General features: G+C 43.2%; 1 pseudogene; it reads left to right on the forward strand.

The window, feature by feature from the left end:
• The first annotated feature begins 21940 nt into the window (after positions 1–21940).
• LOC144825631 (5S ribosomal RNA) lies at positions 21941–22059 on the forward strand (annotated as a pseudogene).
• The last annotated feature ends 539 nt before the right edge of the window (positions 22060–22598 follow it).

Genomic DNA, 22598 nt, shown 5'->3' on the forward strand with positions numbered 1-22598 from the left:
TTTTTCATTATCTCTCTGTGCTCTGAGTATCAAATCGTTGAGTTGAGCACGTTTTTTATCGATCCCCACAACGGTGTTGCCAAAATTTTTAACAGATCGGTTTGTATATCCATTTTAATGGATTGATATTGTAGTGCTTCAAGTGTAAGAGTCGAAGTTTGGTAGTAGATATCCCAGGTTGTCCCGGTTTGCTTTTGATTATTTCCCAGTGGGGCATTTTGAGGGGTCTCACCATTAGGATGTTTTTTTTCCAGGGTGATTAGGTGTTCCACCGTACTGTTATCCTTTATTTTTCCATCACGGTCATTAATTTCTTGATTTCCTACCTCTTCCTCCCCAAAACGCTTGACTGGTTTTATTCTTTCATTGTCAATACCTTTATTTGTAACACTCTCTTGTGCAACACTGCGGAGGCTCGATTGACTTACTATTTCCTCAGGAGCTACAAACAACGTTTTCTTGATCTCTACATTAACTTCGATTGGAATCCTTGTTTGCTTTTGCTCCATCCTGCCTCCCTTATGTGATTGATTGACATCAGGAGAGTTTGAGTCAAGTTTGTTTGTAGAACAGTTTGCATCCTTAACCTTTGCCTCTGTCTCAAATAGTAAAATTGAGTTATGCTTTTCATTTGAATTTTCTAGCTGTAATATCTCTTGCCGTTGAGTGCCATTCATTCTGTCTTGGTCTGTGATTTGGAATTTATCACTATTTTGTTCCAATTGTACAAGTTGTTTGTTGGTTGTTTCATTAATTATCTGTTTAATGGGGGTCTGTAACTTGCCCTTTTCCGCTTCCGATCGCGATAGCATCAAAACTCCAGTTGGGTCCTTCATAAACTGAAATTTGTCCGGTATTTTACCGGATTTCTTGAACATCCGCGCTATTGGAGAGATTAAAGACTGATTCCGACCAGGAGTGTTTGTTTTTACCTTCTTTGACACATTAGATTGTTCAATTCTCTTTGTGCGTTTTGTTGTTAAACCTGATGTCCTCTCCTTCCCAGAACGCATGGTTCTATGTTTATATTCGCCTTATGACTTTTGTGGTATAACACTCTGCCGCTGTTATCACTTGATCAGTAGTAGCCTTGCCCGGTTGCTCAAAAGACTATAAGTCTCAACCTCCCCAGCCTATGTGAACTTTTCCTGTGAGTTTTAAGTCTGATAAATAAAAACATTTAAAATGTTACAACTCATGACCTGTAAATTGCCACATATGAAGGTGATGACCGTCTCTTCACTGGGCTATAACATCAACTGTGAGATTTTTCAGGACTTTGGAGCATAGACCACACTGTTACTCTATTTACCTATCCTAAGAAGAATATGGATAGTGTGTCAAAATTACCTCTCATATTTCTCAATTTTATGAACGGCGTGAGGACGCTGACCAGTATTTTGGCCACTAGTAGGTGATTTGGGCTAAACATACCAATGAGCACAGTTGTTTTTATAATCTATTGAACCAAAGACTGCTCTTTCAGACATTCTGAAAATCCAGAGACTAGATAAAATATCTGATAGGGATTCCTGGCCCTCACCATTGAGTGTCAACAATATACATCTTGAAAACCATTGCTTTCTCCTAACCTCATCTTGATTTCCTATTTGGCTTGTCCATTGAGATCAGTCCCTTAATAACACCCACATTAGAATATGATTCTGTTAGCTCTTAAAATTCTTAATATACCCAACTGTGTTCCCATGTTTTCCCTGCTGCCACCTCATCACTTATTTTCCATGGCTACCTACGAAGTGCTTGATTTGAGCTGGTGGTTGCTTGCATGACCTACTGCACTAATTTTTGAGGACAGACTCTTATTTTTCATCATTAGACTTCGAGCCAAGGCAGGCGAGAGAAAACCTCAAAAGGAGGAAAGAAAGAGGGAGAGAATGTTAGAAAAATATTGCCTAAGAGAGAAAGCGGGGATGAAAATATTACCTGCAAGTGTGACATAAAACGGCAGTGAGTGTTTGGTGGTGGATGAAAGAAGCATGTGGTGAAATAAAGACTGTGCAGCCCTGGTATTAGCCACTCAAATATATTTGTTAGCATCGGCCGCGTCACAGGTGCAAAACTATGGGGCATAGCACTTCTTCTTTTACAAAGTAAGCACTGCGCCTATGTAAGACACACTAACATCTATATTAGGTAGAGAAATACACAATATAATAAATACATAAATGAAGAAACCAAGAAAAAGCCCAAAACATTAGGTAGGGCTTGTCAGTTATTTGTTGAAGAACTGAGGTAAAAGGAAAGTTCCTTGTTGGCCCACGGAGTAGGGGAAATGGGTCTTCAACATGAACAAGTACATTTTTCCTTCTAAGGACAATACCTTTTAAGCCCATGTAATCATGAAATTGTGAAAAAAGTTTGTATGGTCCACAGAGTTATATGGCACAAAAAAAGTTCATTAAGATTATTGCTGCTGGTTTTTCCTTACACAGAGTTTATATTAGCTATTCCTAAATATCCATCTGAGTAGTTTATATCACAGTAGTTTATGATCCAATTGGTGGTCTGAAACAAGATTGTTAGCCTTGTAAAATATCCCATCGCTTGCTGAGACATTAAATTTGGCTGGTGACACCAGTTTCAAACATGATAGCACAAATCAGGATAAACAGATGGTTCCAAACTTGATTGTGTCATTGAGGTCCACATATGTTTTCTTTAATAGTGAGGCGATTACCAATTTTTTAGTGATCTGTATGTTCCCTTCAGGTAATGAATACGATTCTTTCTGAAGCTGGCTGTGGAAGGGACTAATGATGCCCTGATGCTATACATTGTTTTAGTTCAATTGTCAACGGGGAGTGATAATAGCTTGGAATTAATTGGAGGTGTCTGGACAGTAATTGGAGGCTTAAGGTTTTCAATTTATAGGTAAAGCTTTGGCTGATCCTCAGACAGATTTTGGTAATGAGCTTGTTATTTTTCAGCTGGTATGGTGAAAGAATTTCTTTGAATGTTTTTAAGAGCTTGATAGTTTTGTAGTTGGTGTCAGCTAAATATTTAACAGTAATCTTTCTTTCGATTCTGCATTACATTTTGTTAACAGTTAGTATGGAGTTTGCAGAATGTTTTTACATTTTTATCTTAGATTGACACTATCTGTGTTTTATGTCTCTGCCTTGTATATTTTGAACTTTCAGTTGTTTAGTACACAATTTTTATACATTTTATTAGCTGTCTAATATTCTAGTTTAAATCTCCCTTTGTTTCATTTGGGCCACTGTTTCCAATGGTCTGATTACTTCCTCTAGATGCAGATGAACAGCTGAAGATACCAGGAAAACAAGGAACCTTTGGCATGGCAACATAAAAGGATAGTCAAATCTTTCTAAAGATGCTTTGGAATGGCCTGTTCATTTGTAACTCTTGCTGTTAGCAGATGTTAGGCTTCAGTTTACAGTCTATATTTGGTAGGTTATAGACTATGAAGCAATGTTCTAGCCTGCATTGTGTGATGATCAGGAATTCTTACACTTCAGTACTCAAATGGAACATCAGGTCGAGCATTTAGCCAATATTCTGAAGATGGCTTCCTGGTTGCATAAACCGCAAATTCAGACATGCTGGAGAATATTAATTTGGCCTCTTTAATTAAAGGGTTTCAAAGTTTCAGAGCCCCTATGAAGCGAATGGGCTGGATACTGAGAGAATGCTGATGTTCAGAGATTTTAGTTTGATATTGCTTCCTTAGCTTTGACATTTAGGAGCTAGCATGATAGAGCAGTTTGCATTTAGTGAATAGGTATTCCAAGGATGTGTTATTCAATGATTCCTTGAACTCCAGTTAACCTGTCCATGCTTGTGTCCCTATTCTCCTTGTTTTTATGTTGTCTATCAATGATATTGAAGGCCTCTATTAGCATGCTGTCCATTGTAGTGGCATTGGTGCTATAGAACCAAGATTGACACCCAGTGGGATTATGTGGTGATCCATGATGATGTCCTCAATGCTGGATGCTTTGTCCACTGACAAACAATTGCTTATCAGGCTATTTATAATTGGTAAGCGGACAGCTGATGCAGCAGCAGTCCGTGCAGGTAAGCGTGGTGGGGTGGGGCGGGAGTGGGGGGAAGTCGACAGACGACGGAATTGGGAAATTAAATAAATAAATCATTCCTATGTCTGTTTACATCCCTGCCCCGCTCCGCCCCACCACCCCACCAAGCTTAACTGCACTGACCACTGCTGAGCACATTTCTCCTAATTTCTCCATGTTATCCTTTGTTGGGCTTTTCATGTGATTCTAAACTGTTTGGTTGACATGTAAGTATTAGTGCCATGTCATACTAGCTTTTCATCTACATTGCATCTTTGGAAAGGTTCGTTTCTGCTCTAGTTAGCCAAAGTACTACTGTTAAGCCTATCATCTTTAGGGTGATCTTCCCCCAAATATCTGCCTGCTTACCTCTACTTTTTGCTGTTTCTTTTTGTTGGCCATAGGACTCTTCGCATTATACCACTGCTAACCAGTGCTAAAGAGCATGTGTTTCTCTTCTAAACATGGTGACATTGGTGTATACCTGATTGGCATATTTAATGTACCTGTAGGTCTCTTGTAAAGTGATATAACACATACCTAGGGCCTGTAATCTAAATGCTACTAGTGGGCCTGCATCCTGTTTATGCCACCCACACAAGTAGCCTTTTAATCCTGTCTCAAGCCTACATTTGCAGGGCCTTTTTGTTCAGTTGTGTTGTAAGAGTCACCATATTCCTGAAAACATGTATGCATGTGTCTATACCTTTTGCTAGTGGCATCATATATAAAAGAACCATACAAATAGACCTATACCTGTGTTTTAGATGTCTAGCATCTTCAGATGCATAACACGTATGAGAATATATTGCAAGTAGAGAAATACCTCAGTCACAAGACCATGCAGACCTTAAAACTTCACAGACCGCACTTCCCATTTCAAGCAGACATGTAAACTTATGCAGCATATTTCAAGTGTACTTTTCCACAGACTGTTACAAAATGGCCTAATCACTAATCTCTCTGGCAACATGTCTGAAAACTCACTTTTGAGCTGCAGCTTCACCATTCTATTACTACATGGGTGTTGGACTTACCCAAACATAAAGCAGCAATCCTGAACATGTCTCTGTTGTAAGTCTCACCATATTCCTGTAAGCATACATGCATGTGTCTTTTGCTAGTGGTATCATACATAAGAAATATACAAATAGACATATTCCTGTGTTTCATACATGTAGCATCTTCAGATAAAAACATATTAGAGAATAGATGTGCAAATAGAGAAATATCTCAGTCACAAGACCTTGCAGACCTCAAAACTTCACAGACTGCACTTCCCATTTCAAGCAGACACCTACAATTGTGCAGCGTATTTCAAGTGTACCTTTCCACAGACTCATACATATTAGTCTAATCACTAATCCCTCTACCAACATGTCTTAAACCTCACTTTTGTACTTTAGCTTCAGTATTCTGAAAGTACTCAAGGTGTTGGGCCTAGCCAAATATAAAGCTGTAACCTTTCACATATCTCTGTTGTAAGTCTCATCATATTCCTGAAAGCATGCATGTATGGGTCTGCACCTTTTCCAAGTGGCATCATATGTAAAAGAAACATACAAATAGAAGTATACCTGTGTTTTATACATCTAGCATCTTCAGGTGCATAACACATATGGGAATACATGTGCAAGCACACACATACCTCAGTCCCAAGTTCATGCAGACCTTAAAATTTGACAGAAAGCACTTACAATTTGAAAGAGGCTCCTAAGTTATGCTGCATACTTCAACTGTACCTTTCCACAGACTCTTACAAACTACCAAAATCACTAATCCATATGCTAATGTACACATATTACTATGCACAAACTATTTCAATCATCATTTCATTACAATGAAACAAAGTACAATACACATCTGTACATTTTATAACATATTTGAAACATCACACTTCTATAATAATTTAGAAATGTTGAAAATAATACTGTTCAAATCTAAAAATATCACCACAAAGAGTGAAGCACTACTACATAATATATAACACAGCTTACCAATTTGTAACTCACCTTTCAACTAGTATTGCAGAATATGAAACATCAGAAACTCATAAAAGATTTATTTTGCACACATTAAATGTAATGCACCACTCTTAACAAGGTAAAAACAATAATGGCAAAAGTTCCCTCTCTTTCTGCACACAAATAAATGTAAGAAAAATCAAATTGCTTTCTACATGCAAAACACATTTCTATTGGTTAGACATATTAACCCTTTCCAACCGTCCTCTAAAAGTGCCCAAACTGGTTCTGTAATTTTCTGGAGTCGCAACTCTAGTGCAGTACCACAGTGTAGCATTGCAATGGAGCCACACATCTATATGGGAGTTCAAAAACATATTTCTAATAATACTAGTTTTTTTTTAAACAACAGACCACTTCTACACACACTATTGACTTAGAAAAACGTAATTTAGCCATGTTTTCTGGTGCAAAAAGTATGCTGAACACATGGGTATTGACAAAGACCTAGGTTTGCAAAATGTGGATATTAAATGGATTGCAAAGAGAAGATTAAAATGGCTAATAATCCATGAACTGATTAGTCAATACTGCTCATATGGTTCCAGTATTAGTGCAAATCGCAAGGGCAATAGCGGACACCCATGCCGTGTGCCACGCTGTATTAGAAATTCCTCAGACAGCTGACAATTAACTCTTACACGCGCTATGGGGATTGTGTAAAGCAACTTAATCCACTTGGTAAAAATAAATGGGACACCCATACGGTGCAGAATTGCAAACACATAGGCCCAGGAGATAGAATCAAAGCCTTTGCAGCGCCGCGGAGCACTGCAACTGCCGGCAGAGTGGGCTCAAGTACATGCATTACGGCGAAGAGTGTTCGTAAATTGTGGGACTTAGAGCGAGTTGGGACAAACCCAGATTGATCGGGAAGCACAATAACTGGGAGGAGTAGTTTCAACCTATTCGCTAATACTTTTGCTAGGATTTTTACATCTGTATTTATTAACGACTGGGGTCAATAAGAATCACACCTGTCCGGAGTTTTCTCCGGTTTTAACAGTGTGACCTCAAGCGCCTCACGCAAGGTCGGCAGCAGAGTTTTGTATGCTTCTACATATAACTCGAGGAGACACAGGCCAGTATGTCTATATATTCTTTATAAAATTCTGCTGGTAGCCCATCGGTACCAGCTGATTTCCCATTAGGCAGCGCGTGATGGCCTACCGTATTTCCTCTAGAGTAATAGGGTGCATCAAGAACTCTTGTTGTCGACGCGAGAGCCATACCAGCGATATATCGTCAAGGTATTGTGCTAGTTCTACCTCGTCTGCCACTTGTCGATGAGCAAACATCGCAGCGTAATAATTCGCAAAGGTTTTGAGTATATTGGGTATGTCATAATGCGTGGTATCAATGATTGCTTTAACTAGACAGGCCTTGTCTAGGAATTCCATTATGCGGCTAGCCAGTGCTCTACCCAGACTACCACCTTCACCATACTACCGAGCTTTTCTCCGCCTTGACAAGTGTCGTATTTCCTGATTGGCCTCAACATTATATTCTGTGATTTTCGTTTTAATAAGTGCCGGTGTACCGGGATTTGCTGTATCAGTATACCTGCACTCAAGGTCACACAACTCCCGTTCTAGTGCAGCCATAGTATGGCGTAAATATTTCAGAACACCCACCTGAAGACCCATACATGCCCCCCGAATGGTTACTTTTAAAGTCTCCCAAAGCATCTCCTCAGTCTGTACAGACCCAGTGTTATGTAAAAAATAGTCAGAAATAGCTTCACGAATCCCTTCGCAAAAGACCTGGTCCAGGGGGAGGATGGCTTCAGTCGCCATTGAAATTGGGAGGCGATGTAAGATGGCAATGTCATGCTGAGAAATACCGGGGAGTGACCTGATTGTGTCTGAGGTAGATGCTTAATCTGTACTGTCCATGCATGGACGTCCTGCATGACTAACCAATAGTCAATGCGGGACCACGTTTGACGAGCGTACGAGTGACATATACGCTCTCGGGAGCTTGGGTGTCGCAGCCGCCAAATATCCATAAACCCCAGATTCAATAGGCTGTCATGTACGAATGCAACAGATTTCTTAGGAGAGGGGTCAGCTGTGGATAATCTATCCATTGCAGAGTCTAAAACAACATTAAAGTCACCCCCTCAGATAAGAGTTGAGGGAGGCAGTTTGTGGAGCTTTCCCCATAGTGTATCATAAAATGCAGGGTCATCAATGTTTGGCCCATATAAATTCACAATAACCATCCTCATACCATATAGCGTTCCCTGCACTATTATATATCTACCCCCTCATCTTCCTCTACTTGTATTGGTACAAAGGGACCCCTCTCTTAATGAGTATCATAACTCCCCGTGCATAGGAGGAATAAGATGCAGCCAACCGCACTCCCGCCCACCTGGTGGCTATGGTTGAAACCGCCCACTTAGTAAGGTAAGTCTCTTGCAAGAGAGCTATCTGGATATGGTGGTAATAGGTACGAGAGCACTTGCTGCACTTTTTTATGGTTGTTAAGCCTTTTAATGTTTCAAGTTACCCATGAAATCATCGAAACTTTAAGTTCCGTCATATCTAATAATGGTGATGAGCAAGATTGTGTTTGCTGCCTATTGATGAGTGTTGTGTAAGCCGAGATCTGCCAGTATGATGTGCCCATTGAAATTTCAATGAAACATAACCCCCCCAAATCCCCCCACCCCCTTCAGCAATGGAAACATGCTGTGAATTCCCACCCCCATATCAAGACAACAACTGAGCATTTGCATGCTTGAATCAGAAAATAAAAAAGAGGAAAAACAGAAACCAAAACAACGATGGCACCCAAAGATGCCATAATGTAGGGAGGAACTTTGTGGGGAATGCCCATACTGAGGGTCGCTGGTAGCCGTTAGCCCCCCGTTAGAACAGGGTAGGTCGAGACATAAATAATCAGGCTAACTAGCCATAGGCGCAACGACAGTTAACGAGCCCCAGTTCATGGCATCAAATGTACCCCAACATTACATAAGACGAGTCATAAAGTATCAGTAGCTTGAGCAACATGCAGCTTGCATAAAACAATTACAATATATTGGGAGGTGCAATTAGGACATGGTAGTGACCAGTAACTGCATAATGCACTGAAGATAGCAAGAAAAAATACAGGAGTTACAACTGTAATCTGTGAGCGACGCACTAACTTAGTTCAACAAACAGTGTGAGTCTCACGTGATCAGCCCTCAGTGTCGGAGCCCACACCCCTCTTTCGCATGGACTCCTGCCGCTCGATCCTTCGGATGTATTGCAGTGCATCTTTGGGCGTTAAGAAGATGCACGCTTTCCCAGCATGTTGAATTCTCAGGCAAGCTGGGTATAACATTGCATATTGGATTTGTAGGGATTATAACTTCTTTTTGACAGCTTGAAACTCACGGCGCTCAGATACAGTGAAATCGGGAAGAGGTTCCACTTTCATTCCTTGATAGTTCAGACTTTTTTTTTCTCTAGCCAGAGGTAGCGCCGTGTTCTGATCCTGATAATTCAAAATTCTGGCTATGATGGAACGAGGTGGTGCCCATGGTATAGGGCAAGCTTTCCACTATTAGCACTTTAGAGAAATGTTCCGCTGCCAGTAGGGTTGTGAGCAAAGTTTCAACGTAAGATTCCATTGGTAGACTCTGAAATTGCAATAATTCGTAGATTGTTCCTGTGGGAACAGGCTTCAATGTCCTTGTTCTTTGCCCGTATTACCTCCAAAAGCTTCTCCAGGCTGGCACAGGATGCACTGACAACCTCCATACGATCCTCCGTAGTTGAGATGCACTGCTCGGCTTCCACTATCTGTGTGCCATGCTTGCCTATCTTTGCCGCCATATTATCAATGCACAAGTTAAGGTGATCGATCTTCGCATCAATAGTTTGCAAACTCTGCTGCATGCTTAACATCAGACGTTCTAGATTAGTACTCGTTCCCACTTCAAGATCAGGTTCAATATCCAAAGCATTTTGGGGTTTGGGACTTCGTGTGCTTTTTGGCTTCAAAATGCAATTTGCTTTGCTGCTAATCCCTTCTACCCATGTTTGGCCATGTTCTTGAGCAGATGTACGCAGCAGAGTTAAGGATATATGCAGGAGCGAGGAGGTATCACACAAGGAACATGCAGAGGCAGCAGCGTCTGAATGTTTCCCGCCACTTGGAGTGCACCAAAGAGATCGAATATGATGACGTGTCCGTCACTTCTACAGCGCTATGTCCCACACCAGCGTGAACTGTGGTCCCAGCCACAAACAGCTAAGTATATTGGATCCCATGGAGGAGTATAATACACCACACAGTCAGGATTTTCCCAGTGAGAGATATGCAGCAATTACGCGTGGAAGTGCCCCACAGTTCCAGCCAGGCAGGTTGAAGACAGCAGTTTATCCAGCACAATCACAGGCCTTGCACTCAACGATTAGCTTTTCACTGGGGGGATATGTCACAGCGCAGCAACCACAGGGAGTTCACAAAAAGCTGTGCTATTCACAACACGTTAGCCGTGCACAGCGGCTTACCCGAGGACGTGATGGCGGGGTTCACAAGCAATGATGAACATTATTCAGAGCTGCGCCATGTTGTACAGAGTCATGATGTAGGCACAGCAGGTGGGGCAGACAATGAGATAATCACGGGTCACCAGATCAGAGGGCGTGATGTCAGAAGGGAGCAGTGCTGGTGATGAAGGCTTTCAATCCAGCCACGCATTCTACAACAGCAGCGCCAGGCCACAGAGGTGGTGATTACAAAGGCGGGAGGGCCGCAGTCCATGCAAGGGCACCAGGACGGCAGTAATATGTACAATACTTCTGCAAGATGCAGATGGGGCACAGGCAATTCCACTGCTTACAGAGCACTCCTTGTCCTTTCCAGCAGTGTGTCCACCCCGCACCACCACTCAACAGAGGAAGCGATGGCGCATTTTCTAGGCGGTGATGATGGGTATGCGGTGCCATGCAACATTATTCAGAGTCACAATTCAGGCACAGCGGGCGGCACAGGCAGAGAGCACAGGGCCGCCAGAGCAGAAGTCGCGATGTCAGAGCGGGACAATATTGGCAGTGGGAGGCCTCCAGGTAAGTTGCACATTCCACAGTAGCAGCACCGGACTACAGAGGCGGTGAGCGCGAAGGCGGGAGAGTCACAGGCCGCATAGGCTGCACCTGGATGGCAGCAGTAAGTGCAATAATGTGGCTAGATGCGGGTGCATTATAGGCAATTCCGTTGCTCACAAAGTGCTCCTTGTCCCCGCAGCAGCTGTAACGGGCAGGGGCCGCAGCGCAGTCGTCTAACCTCAGCACGTTAGTCCATATAATGGCGGCTGTCCTTCAGATGGAGGTTCGCGGTGATGAGCGAGCGTATAGCCCAGTCCCACTGCAGAGTACCGATGACAGATTGGTGGTCGGGGCAGGTCCACAACACCGGACAGCCGCTGTGAGTTCAGGTTGCAGCACCGGCGTAGAAGGATTCCCTGATGCAGAGTTTAATGGTGATTTCCCTCCGGGGTTGCCATCTTGTGCTGAGTGAGGTCCCACTGTGAAAGACGTTTATAGGCACTGAGAGGCAAAAACGACCCCAAAGTGTTCCTCTGCAGTTTAGGAGTCAGGACATGCTAGGTGCAGCCATGGATGGCACCAAGAAAGCAGGATAATTGCCGGATGGTGGACTCGACCAGCATAGCAGCACTAAAGAGCGGCCATCTTGCTCCAGGCTCTCTAGCGCCCCAGAAAGGAATGTTATTATGGAACGCCATACATTTTATAAAAGACACAAAATGCCTGGTGAAACGGTTGAGAGTTTTGCTCATGACTTAAGGGTGTGAGCTGCAACATGTGAGTTTAAAACATTTGAAGACAAAGTCATAATTGTGGAAAAGTCAAGCAGCAAAAATGTTCAAGTAAAACTTCTTACAGTTGATAATTTGACCTTGGATCAAGCTATTTAATTGGCTAGTGTTATTGAGTCTACTACAAAATGTATGGAGCAAATGAATATAAGTACTCAAGTTCAGTCTGTACAACCACAAGAGAAGACTAAGAAAAGCTGGACTACAACTGAAGAAAAGAAGAAAACATTTTAATGTTATCATTGTGACAGCAAATTTCATTTAGGGAATTCCCCCTTATGTCCTTCTCTGGATAAAAGGTGTGGTAAATGTAAGAAAAAAGGAGCTAAGTTCACTAAGGGAGCAAAAGTGCTTAAATCCGTGAATACTATTGATGAGAAGTTTGAGCCTCACCATTCTGATTCTGATGAGGGGAATGTTGTATGCATGGTGGGTGATGGTTAAAATTGTAATGATAGCATTTCAAAAGAGAATGTGGTTAACAAAATTGCCTCTGTGACGGAATCAGCTGTCAGGAAACCTCACTGTATCATTTTAGTTAATGGTACTCCAATCAACATGATGGCTGATTCAGGTTCTCTCTTTACCTTAAGAGGCGTGGCGGAATGGAAGAAATTGAATAGTCTACAGTTAAGGAAATCCAAGTCAAACCAGTAGCTTATGGAGGTAAACCCATTGACGTGTTAGGTGAATTTGATGCACACATTGAATTTAAAGGGAATGTGACTAATAGCACTCTGTATGTAGCGATGGACAGTTCAAACTTATTGGGGTGGCTGGATCACCGTAATTTGTCAATTGTGCTTGATCCCAATGGTCATGATGAACAAGTTCTCTTACGGAAAGACGTTGTACACGTTATGTCTATTAAAAGTTGTGTTTGGACACAGCGTTTCCTGAGGTGTTCAGAGACAGACTTGGTAAAATCAAAGGCTTTACCCACCAAATTCAATTGAAAACTAGGTTTACAACATCTGTGGTACACAAGGTGAGGCATATTCCTATAGCTATGATTGGTGAACTAAAAAAGGAATTAGAAAAACTGTGTTCAGAGAATATAATTGAGCCCATCAAAAGCTCAGAGTGGCTTTCATCAATAGTTTTAGCTAGGAAGCCCAATGGATCTTTAAGGATGTGTATTGACTTAAGAGATTTGAATGAGATAATTTGGGTTGGCAGGCATCCGTTGCCTAGTATTACTGAGATGCTTTCAATGGCCAAAGATGCTAAAGTATTTTCCACCCTTGATATGTCTTCTGCATATCACCAAATTTCTTTACATGAAGATTTGCGTCACTTGCCATCATTCGTTACACCTTGTTAGGCTTACAGATTTAAGCGCATGCCCTTCGGATTGTACTGATCCTCACCCGTGTTTCAACTAGGTATTGAAACTATACTCAAGGGTGTGGACAACGTTAGATGCTTCAAAGATGACATCTTAGTGTATGGTGCAAATGAAAGAGAGCATGATGAAACATTAGCAAAAGTGTTAACTATTCTCAAAGAGAAAGGAGCTACCCTCAAATCTTCTAAATGTACGTTTGGTGTGGCCAGTGTGGATTATTTAGGGCACAAATGTTCAGCTATGGGGGTTGAGCCTAAGGAGTCCCTGGTCAAAAACATTGAAATGTTTCCCGCTCCAAAACGTAATACGCAATTACGATCTTTTTTTGGCATGTTGCAGTTCTATACTCATTTTGTACCATTGTGTGCCGAAAGAACCAAGGGATTGAAGATGCTTCTCAAAAATAATGTCAGATTTGATTGGTCTATGAGATGAACAAAGATTTTGAGGAAATTAAGTGTGCAGTCGCAGGTGCTATTCCTCTCAAAGCATTTGACACTCATGATCCTTGTGTGGTTGTCACTGATGCTAGTCAACATGGATTGGGTGCCCTACTCATGCAAACTAGGAATGGAAAGGATGAAATTGTGGCTTTTGCATCACGTGCTTTGCTTGGGGGCTGAAAGCATGTACTCTGTGATTGAACAAGAAGTGTTGGTGTGTTGATGTGGTGTAGACCAATTTTGTTAGTACTGTGGGGTACGGAGTTTACCTTGCATATGGAACATAAACTGTTACTCAACTTGTTCACCACAAAAGGAGCTGATAAAGCCACACCAAGGATTGCTCGCTGATACTATCATATGCAAGATTTTCAATTCAATCTAGTATATGTCCCTGGGATGAAAAATATTTTTGCAGATTGTTTATCCCGCTTGCCCTTAATGATTGGAGAAGAGGTTAATCAAGAGGATGAATGGATAATTGTAGCTTGTACTACAGCTGATGATGAGAAGTCCTGCATTGAGAAAGAGGAATGGGAAGAAGCTGTTAGACAAGACGAGGTATTGCAGGAAATAGTCTTGTATTTGAATATAGGGTGGCCTAAAGGGAATGTGAAGGATGCATGAGAGGCATATAAATAAATTTCTGAAGAATTGAGCATGTCTGATGGCATAGTTAGGAGGGCAAATGTGTTACTGGTTCCTCAAGTCATTTGTGGGAATATTTTGGAATTAGCCCATGAAGGGCATGTGAAAATGAGGGCCGTGACAAGGAGGATCAGAGATACGTTTCGGCAGCCTGGCTTAGACAAGGATGTGGAGCATTGGGTGAGCGAGTGCATAGCGTGCGCTCTCAGTGACAAGTCTCAGGTTACTGTTCCTAGTTCCGTGGAAGCCATTTCTGTTCCAGAGAAACCTTGGGGCAAACTAGGAATGGACATTAATGGTCCCATGAATGTGCTAAGTGAAGGTCATAGGTATGGTATTGTCCTAGTGGATGGGGAACGAATTCCCTTGAATACTGGGGGTTCCTGGGGGCCAACTAGCCCACCTGGAACCTCCAGTATGCACCAGGTGGCTGCGTTGCAGAGACGTGTTCTGAGACCACGCCCCTTTTTACACCTCTCTTCAACCCAGCTCCCTGGCGCTTAATGGAGGTACCTGGTGGGCTAGTTGGCCTCCAGTGGACCTCAGGATTCAAGAGGACTTAATCCCCCAACTTAAAACACGTCACGGGCGCGTTTGCACAGTGGTGAAGGTAGGGGGGCAGGGCCTGAGGTGATATCTGTGCAAACATGCCCTCTTCAATCTTGAGGGTCCCTGGGGGCCAACTAGCCCACCAGGTACCTCCAGTATGCGCCAGGGAGCTGTGTTGCAGAGAGGTGTTCAGAGGCCATGCCCCTTTTTACACCTCTCTGCAATGTAGCTCCAGGAGGTACCTAGTGGGCTAGTTGGACCCTAGGGACCCTCAGGATTCAGGGGGACGTAATCTCCCACCTTAAAACGGACACAGGGCGCGTTTACACAGGGGCGAACGGAGGGAGATGGGGCCTGAGCTGACGTGTGCAAACACGCCCTGTGGCATGTTTTAAGTTAGGGAAATAATTCCTCTTCAATCCTGAGGGCCCCTGGGAGCTAACTAGCCCACCAGGTGCTTCCAGTAAGTGCAACTGCACTACGTTGCAGAGAGGTGGCCCAGGCCGTGCCCCTTTTTACATGTCTCTGCAACGCAGCTCTGGGGTGCTTACTGGAGGTACCTAGTGGGCTACTTGGACCCCAGGGACCCTCGGGATTCAAGGGGACTTAATATCCCAAATTAAAACGGACACAGGGCGCGTTTCCACAGTGGTGAAGGGAGGGGTTGGTGTAGGAAAGTGGCTCTATATATAGTGGACCAAAGTTGAACTATGAATTCCGATTTACTCACCTGTTATCAGGAGAGACCTCAGTGCTGCATCTTTGAGCCCAGTACTGATCCTGAAAAGTAATTCTAAACGTACCTACCAGTAAATTGAATGTCATCAGTGATGTCATCTGAGATGTTATCAGTGATGTCATCAGTGATGTCACTGACCGTGTCATCTATGATGTAACATGTGACATCATCAGCAGTGGATTGCGGGCACACGAGTTGTAGTTAGTACAACTAACTATAACGGAGGAATTTCAATGGTTTTGTACGAGTGAAATGTACAGCTAACTATAACATCCCTAAAACCTATGTTTTGTTTAGTGAATAGATAGATAGATAGATAGATAGATAGATAGATAGATAGATAGATAGATAGATAGATAGATAGATAGATAGATAGATAGATAGATAGATAGATAGATAGATAGATAGATAGATAGATAGATAGATAGATAGATAGATAGAACCATAATTACTCAGCTGTCTCTCTTAACAGAGGCACAACATACCTCTTCTAGCAACTGACTGTTTGATTATTAGACCCACTTTCCATGTTCAGAGATTGTTTTCCAGTTTGTAGGAAAGATACTCATATTAATAATATTAACTGTATTCTGCAACAGGGGCTTGATAGAGTGACAGGCAGCCCGTAGTGGGAATCGGTGTTTGCCTCGAAGGCTGGAAGGGTGAGGGCTAGGTGTGTTACTGGGAGGGCGATTTGGCAGCGATGCTGCATTATCAGCCCTCAGTAACAAAAGCAGCATGCTGGGGGCAGTTTTGTTGAGCCGCAGTGCTTCACACGTGCCCCCTTCCTCAGGGGGGGGGGGAGGCAGGTCTGAAACAAATTACCAGGGCTGCAACGGGTTCCCAGTGTGGATGAGGTTACAAGAAATAATTTAAGCTGGATGTATTTTAATCACACCTACATATAACCTAACAGAAACATTTTTGTTCGAAAAAGTTGAATATAAATAATATATCACTGTTTTTTGTCTACAAATCAAAAAGTACTAATGAATATCAATTTTTCTAAATGGCCGATAGCCCTTATGTTTAAACTATATATTGCTATTTGTCCTCACTAACCTCCTTAAGAACGCTAGGATTTTTCAAGAGTACAAATTTTGACACACAATGAGGCACTCTTGTTCACACAGCGTTGCTTAGGATTAGTATGATGGCCTCTGGACAAAATACAACCTACCCTCAGTTTCATAGCTTACACACACTAGCCCAGCCCTGAACTCTGAAACTACAAGTAATCTCACTTCACTCTGTTTCAATCTTTCTCAACATTTTAATATTTATTAATGATTGTAAAAAAATATGTTGGCCCTCAATTTGATGAGTGAAGTTACACACCGAGGATAAACATGAATTAAAGGGCAAATCTTTATAGTAAATATATTCATTAAAATAGTATAAAATAGTATTGTAAAAAAAAAGATTTTTTTTTAAGATGAAGCAGCGATCATCAGCCTCAGCTATGATGCCAAGCTGTGCAGATAACAAGAGTTCAGTGGGGGCAATACTCCTGTCTATGAGGGTGATCTTCAACTGGACCATTACGTTTGTTTGGCAAGCGTCCTACACCCCTCTCTCTTCCTGAGGACACAAGATTTAATACTTACAAGAGATTGCAATTCCCATTACACACATCATTGTCCTGCAAGACCCATGTGGCCCCAAACAAACAATTATTGTCATCCCTGACCTGTTGTCTCCATCAACCACAGCCATATCAACGGTTGTGAAGCCACTACACTACACCTGCTGCAGTAAGGAGGCTCCGTGTGTGGTCACCATTGTCAGCAACATGAGTGGAAACCTAATGGCTGCAGCTAAGTGGCAGGAGCACAAACTGGGTCAGATCATTGTACTTATAAGGGCCCAGAATGATATCACAAGGGCCTAGAATGAGATCTAGTGGGCCCAGAAAGATCTCACGTTGCATCACCTGAGTGTTCATTCTTTTTATTAAGGGGTGTTGCAAGATGGCTTAACTGGTGCTTTCCTTGATCACGCACCATCTTATGCCAACTCAGTCTCAGAAACATCTACAGCTCACAGCTCCATAGAAAATGGGACACTGCTGCACACACAGTGACCTGTCCCTCCACAGTACAAGTACCTAACCTATAATGGACTGGGGTCTCCTTTGCCCCGGGCACCGCTTCCCCTCCCCAACACTAGTGTTAGAGGAGGCCCTAAGAAAGTCTGATGAACCTATCTCTGGGGCTAATGGCATTGTTGCATCATTGTCAGTCAGCAAGTCATTTATCTCCTACGGGCCTAGATGACGTGTGGCCGGCTGTGTCTGTTTTAGAGGTTCTTTCTCTCCTACCGTCTCAGCTGATACAAGTGTTTTACCATATTCGCCTCCATTCCTCCTTGTGACCCAATTCCAACCCCTGACTCTAGTACACTACTGGCCCACATTCAAAGCTCTGTCCCCATTCCACAGTTCACCCCAATTTCTACTTCAAACCCAATCCATCTAGCTTCTTCCACTATTACACCGGTCAGTACCCCAACCCATACCCCAAACATTCCTATACCCCCACACACTGCTATCCCCCAAAAAATACAACTCCAAAGGCTATGCCTCCACAGAACAAACAGACCTCAACCGCCAAAGCAAATTCTAAAAACCGCACCATATCCCACAAAATAGTCTGTCAGACATCTATCGGGCCTGGAGGATGCAGAGCCTCATGAGGAGGAGGATTACAGTCATGTGAAGGAAAGATTACAACATTGAGCCACATATAGACTGAAATATTATTTTTTATTACCAAACCCCTGACTTTACTGTTATGTTTATTTTTACTTTAAAAATGTGTATACCCAGAGGATGATTATTTTTGTTGACCTTTATCAGTTATATATTATAATTCAGCCTTTTGCGTTTTTTATGTAGTTGGATATAAAATTAGTTTTGATAAATGTTCTTATGTTTGCCATATGCGATCACCTCTTACAATATGTTACATAGGTTACCAATTTATTACTGTTTCCAGGTCTTGTGATTTCCTATGTGTTACATTGCATTGTGTGATTAAATGTAACTTCATTATTTATATGATATATTATATATTAGAACACTTTCAGATTATGGGGGTTCATATAGTCCATCCCATAAATAATGCATGCCTACAGCTAAGTTATGAATATCAGTGAAAAGTCAGGCATGCAAGTGTGTGTTCAGCCTGAATAAAATGTGCCAGAATAAAGAAGTAATATATCAGGGAGTAGATGGTGGAAATATGTACTTGGGGTACATGGTTGAACACATGATTTGGTGTGTATTGCAAATTATTGAAGTGGGATGAAAGTTAAGCTCAGAATAATTGTGCAAATATTTTTTTAACCTATTTTTGGTAAACACTCCAATTTGAAGAGATTATCAGTATACATTTATTTTTTTAACATTTAAAATGTAGTTATAGTGTGTTAGCATTATGCTTATCTGACCATGTAGTTTTATTTTTAATAAATGTGCATTGGCTTTCTGACTTGAGGTGCCAGGGGTAGGAAAATTGTATTCAGTGACTATTTAATATGGTCATATAATATGATGCATATGGCCAGACATGGAGACAGGGTAAATCGATGTTAGATGTGGTACATAACATTAAGTTTAGTGCCATTGATAGTTAACATATTACACTTAAAAAGAGTTGTACTTACTTTTTCTTTTGTGCTGTTCCCCAATCACAGCCAGATAGAGTCCCATTCCTTAGGGTAACAGTTATAGAGAGGTTTGTGGTTCTAGTGGGCAGGGTTGGCTTTGTATTCTCTTTTTTTCTTCTTCATACGTGTGGAGGTCAAGCCGCCATGGTGTTATCAGTAAATAGTATACTTTACCTATGGAGGAGGGAGTAGTGGCTGTCCGCCTCTTTGTCCGTCACGTATCAGGTGTACTGCTGTCAATGGAGGAAGGAAAATGCACCAGAGGCAGCTGAAGGTTGACAGAATTCTGTCCATCAAACCGCCATACTCTACATCTGATGGACAGACAGCCATGCAGTGGACCGGAAAATAGATGGTTTTTGACAGCACATCTGCATCCACCAAAATCTAAATGAGGCCCTAAATGCTCAGCTAAAAATAAGACACCTGTTTCTGCTCTAGGCATAATTCTGCTGTCTGCATTGATTACTTAATAATTTCGGCAGTCATGGAATTTGAGCAATTACTGTTTTATTCAAATAGATTCTCTCATCATGTAGCTTTAGAATTATGTCTCTCAGGTATTGAGCAATCCAGCTCAGTTAGAGCGGAGGAGAGCGAAAGACACAGACAAGGATGCTGGCAACTGACACGGGGAACAGGGAGAGGGGAAATGCTGGATAACAGGGGAAAGTTCTGCAAGGAATCGGAGCTCCTCTTTAGGTAGGATTTTTGCCACAAAATCGAACATTTTAAACTAATAGCCATGTTTCTTCTTATTGTGCCTGCCCGGTCACCGCAGCTTTGGGACCATTTCCCAATGTTACCAGACGCGCAGCAGCTGGGTGCTGCGTGATTTTGGAAGAGTGGTGCGCTGCTAACTTGTGCCTTCTCTTACAGGGAACGCTGCTGCAATGAGGAAATGGCGCCTGAAGCCAGCGAACTACTCTGTCACCCTGGACAGCTAACAGATGCCACCGCTAGCCCTGCCACCGGGAGGCGCTGAGCGGTGACACCGAGCCAGGAGAGCCACTGAAGCCGGGGCTATCGCGGCAGTCTTGTGGTTCTGCCATTCCTCACAGCTTCTCGTGATTACGGAGCTGAGCAGGCGGGCTGCGTCCTCAGCACAGATTCCTGCAAGAACTTGTCTCCCCAGAGTTCCGGCGGGAGAGCGGGTGACATCAGCTGCTGAGCGGTAGTCCCTTCAGCCCCTGGCACATGGAGAAGAGGCCCACGCATAGTGCCTTATAGGCCAGTGCGAAGCAAGGCTAGGCGCTTGGTAAAAATTCCAGGCCGCTGGTCTGCTGCTGCTAGTGCTGGCCCCTAAAGAAAGGAGGTCCCAGCCTGTGCGTAAGTGTAAAATAAGCAAGTGGAAGAGGGGCTGTTCTTGGCTAGCTGCAGGAAGTTTGAAACGGAGGGCAGTTGTTGAAGGGAAGTGTGCAAATGTGCTTGAGGGTAGCCTGCTGCAGACACGAGGCCTGTGTCAGCACAGGAGGCCTGAAATAGCAGCCTCTTGTGCCACCCCGAATGCGCTCGATCTCCTCCGATCTCGGAGGCTAATCACGGTCGGGCCTGGTTAGTACTTAGAAGGGAGACCACCTGGGAATACCAGGTGCTGTGGGCATTTTGCCTCTCGCTGACACCAGGAGCTGCTCTTCCGTCTCACAATCACACAGAACCTTCCTTGCTAATGCAACACTTACCATCTGCAGGCCTCTGGGAGGTGCCATGAGGGTTGGGACTGCTACCTTGGTCAGCCAATGAGGGGAGGCAGCAGTCCCTCACTCGTCAAAACGGAGGATGGGGACAAAGTCCGTGACAGACACTCAGTCCTTGGCACTTCGGGGCTTGAAAACAAAGCGCCCAGCTACAAGGCTGTCACTGAAGCTCTCCCTCATCACAAGGGGAGGGTCTTGAGGACCTATGCTGAGCTAAGGAGGTCACGCCCACCGGAGCTGTGACATTCTCAGCCCAGCAAACTTCAACTTAGGCAGCCTGCACATTTAGCGCATGTCCAGCTCCTGTCCACCTGGCCTGAGCATAAAGAGTGTCTGTCAAGCTGCCCTTTGTTCAGTACGGGCTGCTGCTGTAGCCAGGCCCCTGGCAATGAGGACCCTGCACCCAGGCGGCACTCAGACCCTCATCTCAGTCTCTCTTCTCCAAACACACAGGGGCGGACCCTGGACATGGACATGATTTGCATATGAGGGCTCTGTCCCTGATAAGAAAAGGAAACTTGCAGCCAGAGCTCCCCGGAAACAAATTTGTCACCCGAATGTTTCTGCGGGTGAGCATCAGTTGAAGAGTGGTAGTCTGGCAGCCTCTGCCACATAGAGGAGTGGCCTGATAGAGTGCCTTATAGCCCAGTGCAAAGCAAGATTAGGCGCATGGTGAAAATCCCAAGCTGCTGGTTTGCTTGCTCTCGAGCTGGCACTGCACCCTAAGGGAGGTCCGAGCCTGAGTGTAAGTGTGTAATAAGAAAGTACAAGGCTGGTGGAAGACAGGGCTGTGCTTGTCTATCTGTAGCAAGCTTGCAAATGGAGGGCAGTTGTTAAAAGGAAGTGTGCAAGTGCAGTTCAGTATAGCACGTTCCAGACTGGAGGGCTGTGTCAGTTCAAGAGGCCTGAAATGGCAGCCGCCTGATGCCTACGGTCATACCACCCTGAATGTGCCTGATCTCGACCGATCTTGGATGCTAAGCAGGGTTGGGCCTGGTTAGTACTTGGATGTGAGAGCACCTGGGAATACCATGTGCTGTAGGAATTTTGCCTCTGTGTGACAACAGGTGGTGCTCACCTGTTGCACAATCACACAGAACCTTCCTCGCTAATGGCACATTTTGGAACAAAATTATTCTGCTCTATTCTTTTTTTTTTTTTTTTTAAGAAACCGGCATTAAGTTTACAATGTGCATGGCCCTTAACTATCTACTCGAAAACTGAAAGAAAATGACCAACTCTTTTACCCCAGCAAAGGCTTTTCTTCTGCTGGTCAAAGGGGTGCTACTGCAAGCTGCTGCCCGTCATTAATAGTCCTTATTAGCAGTTGGCAAGCATGAACAAAACCAGCCTTGTTGCAGTAATTTGCATTGCAAATGCTTGTTTATTAGAACCGTTGGATGGTTATATCTGTAAGTCAATCCAGGCTAAGTTGTTTTTATTAGGTACGGAAAAGGCGTTTGACCTTGTGTGCTGTAAAAGTCTTCTCAATATTTTAAAAGTATTTAAATTTCCTTCGCAACTTACAATGAGTCTTTCAATGTCAATGTCAAACAGGTGATCAATCGATCGACGGCAAGCAAC

The sequence above is a fragment of the Lissotriton helveticus genome, chromosome 3_1 (assembly GCF_964261635.1).
Source record: "Lissotriton helveticus chromosome 3_1, aLisHel1.1, whole genome shotgun sequence".
NCBI lineage: Eukaryota > Metazoa > Chordata > Amphibia > Caudata > Salamandridae > Lissotriton > Lissotriton helveticus.